Genomic DNA, 2,591 nt, shown 5'->3' on the forward strand with positions numbered 1-2,591 from the left:
GCAGTTGATGGCATCAGACCAAGAAAGTTTTTTTTTTAAGGATATAGAGAAGGGGACACCAATTCAACAGCTTTGATCAGCCTCAGAGTTAATTGAGGATGGGGGGAGGAAACGAGCCCAGCTGAAATTTCCTTTGACAGAGGACTTCCTATGTCTGAGTTCCCGCTGCTGGTAAAGGCACCGAAATAAGTAAAGACGCTGATTTCAGAAATGTAAGTCAAGGAAAGTCAACCGTTCGTCCGCTTTTCCCGCGGGTGGAGCTAAGAAGGGCTGGTGATGTCGGTGTTCCTCCGGCTCCTGTCCTCCTCGGCCCGGGAAGCGCTTCGCCTGGTCACCGACAAGGTGTAGGGCAGGGGCCTGAGAACCAGCCCATGGTCGGAGTCCCAGGGACTGGGACTTATCTCTTCGGCTGGGTTAGCCGTCAGGTCGCACTGGTGCAAAAGGATGGCCGTGAAGAGGAAGAGCTGCAGCTTGGCGAGCTGATCCCCGATGCAGCGCCTTTTGCCCATCGAGAACGCCATGACGCGGCAAGCGAGGTCCCGGTCCAAAGTCTCCTGCTGGACGTCCAAGAAGCGGGCCGGGTTAAAAATGTGCGGGTCTTTCCAGCGGATCCGATCGTGGTTGACAGACCACTGGTTGACGAAGATCACGGTGCCCTCGGGGATGTGGAAGCCGTCCAGGCACACGTCGGCGGTGGTGGCGTGCGGGATGGTGACCGGAACTAAACTGCAGAAGCGCAGCGTCTCGTAGAGGAAGGCTTCCAGGCGAGGCAGGGAGGCGCGATCGTCAGCCGTCGGAAGCCGCTCGCGACCCACCACGCGGTCCAGGTCCGCCTGCAACTGCTCTCGCAGCTGCGGGTGTTTCAGAAGCAGCAGCAGCAGCCAACCTAGACCAGCCGACGTGGTGTCCTGACCGGCGGCGAAGAGATCGCTCAGCGTGCCTTCCACGTAGTCTCCGAGGGGCCCTTCTTTGCCCCCGGGGCCCTGCTCCATGCGGCCCAGGATGGCGTCGCTAATGTGACGGGGAGAGGAGCCGGGCTGGAAAGTCAGCCGATGCTGCGCCACCTTGGCGCGCACGAACTCCAGCATCTCCAGGTTGATAGCCTGGAAGTCGCGAAAGACGCTGCGCACCGGGTTGGGAAAGTAGAGCAGCCACGGCAGGACGTCCACCAAGCTGCCCGCCGCCACCGTCTGTCCGAAGCGGTCGTTCCTGCTCAGCAGCGCGCGGAACTCGGCGTCGGCGTGGCTGTAGCGCCGGCCGAAGCAAAGGGCGCACATCACGTTGGCGTTGGCCACGGTCAGCAGCTGCAGCGGGTTGACGTAAAGGCCGCCCTGGCTCAGTTTCGTCAGGCCGTCGATGAGCTCCTGCGCCTCGGCCGTCACGTGCTGCTCGAAGAGTCGCTTGTTGGGCGCGTTGGCCGTCGAGAAAGCGTGCAGCGTGGCCTGCGCCACCCGCCGCTGCGCTCGCCAGCGCTCCGTGTAGCGTCCGAAAGCCACGCTCTTCCCGCCGGAGACCATCCGGAAAGAGGGAAAATCGGGTCTGCCCGCGAAGGGCCCGCTTTGCTGCACCAGCGCCTGCCGGATGGTCGCCTCGCCGTTGAGCACCACGATGGAGCGCAAGCCCAGGCGGAGCTGGAAGACGTCGCCGTAGCGCTCGGCCAGCTCGCAAAAAGTGAGGTGAGGCAGGCGACCCAGCTGCAGGGCGTTGCCGACCAGCGGCCATCCGACGGGGCCGGGAAGACGCTTGCCCGGAGCCGCGGAGCGCTTGCGCGCCCAGAAGTAGAGCAGGAAGGCGCAAGAAAGCAGCAGCGCCGGCTGCAAGGCGCTCTGGAAGAGTGCTGCGAGCTCCCCGCCCCGTCTGTCCCCCGTTTGCACCATCGTTGTGGCCCTTTGGGTTTCTAATAAGGGGGAGAGGAACGGTCGGCTCCCGCCTTTCCTTCTCTGCGCCCCAGATGCCTGTGGGGGAAGCAAAGACTCTCAGCCCGAGGGCGCGGGGCCTTCCTTTTGCCCCCCACCCCCGGCTTTTGCTCTAACGGCTGGTCGGTGGCGATTTTATAAGCCGTCTAAGGGGGTGTGTGCCGAGGCGAGCCTGTCTCCCTCCTCCTCCTCCTCCTCCCGCTCCTCTCCCCCTTTTTGTGATGGTCCCAAAGTCCCCTGTGCGCAGCCATGCCCTGCTTCCCTTCCAGAGAGAATAGCAAGAGCAAGCCGAACCAGCACGTTAGGAATGCGTGCAGCTTTCCAAAGCCCGCTTCCTGCCAGACAGGCCTCTGAGAGAGTGGCTGGACGCTGCCAGGCACCTTTGGCTGCCTTGGAAGGCTGCTGCTTTCGTGACTGGAGAGCAATGACCGAAACCAGCAAAGGAAGAAGAGGACTTGAAGCTTTGCCTACAGGCCAAGAGCCATTGCTTTGCTGCTGAGGTTCCTGCAGTTTTTTTTGACTGGCAGCCTCATTTTTCCCTCTCTGTGAAATGGGATACAAGTACACTAAGCAGACTTAGGTAAACCTAATATAAACCAGGTCCTACTAGGCTTACTTGGGCAGCTGGTTGGCCACTGTGAGAACTGACTATATTCTTATTAAAATATTTACCAT

General features: G+C 60.9%; 1 pseudogene; it reads right to left on the bottom strand.

Moving 5' to 3' along the window:
- Positions 1-238: 238 nt before the first annotated feature.
- Positions 239-1,877, bottom strand: LOC139307965 (cytochrome P450 1B1 pseudogene; annotated as a pseudogene).
- Between the last annotated feature and the right edge of the window lie 714 nt (positions 1,878-2,591).

The sequence above is a fragment of the Pituophis catenifer genome, unplaced genomic scaffold (assembly GCF_029215685.1).
Source record: "Pituophis catenifer annectens isolate HBS135680 unplaced genomic scaffold, rPitCat1.0.hap2 SCAF_1, whole genome shotgun sequence".
NCBI classification, from domain to species: domain Eukaryota; kingdom Metazoa; phylum Chordata; class Lepidosauria; order Squamata; family Colubridae; genus Pituophis; species Pituophis catenifer.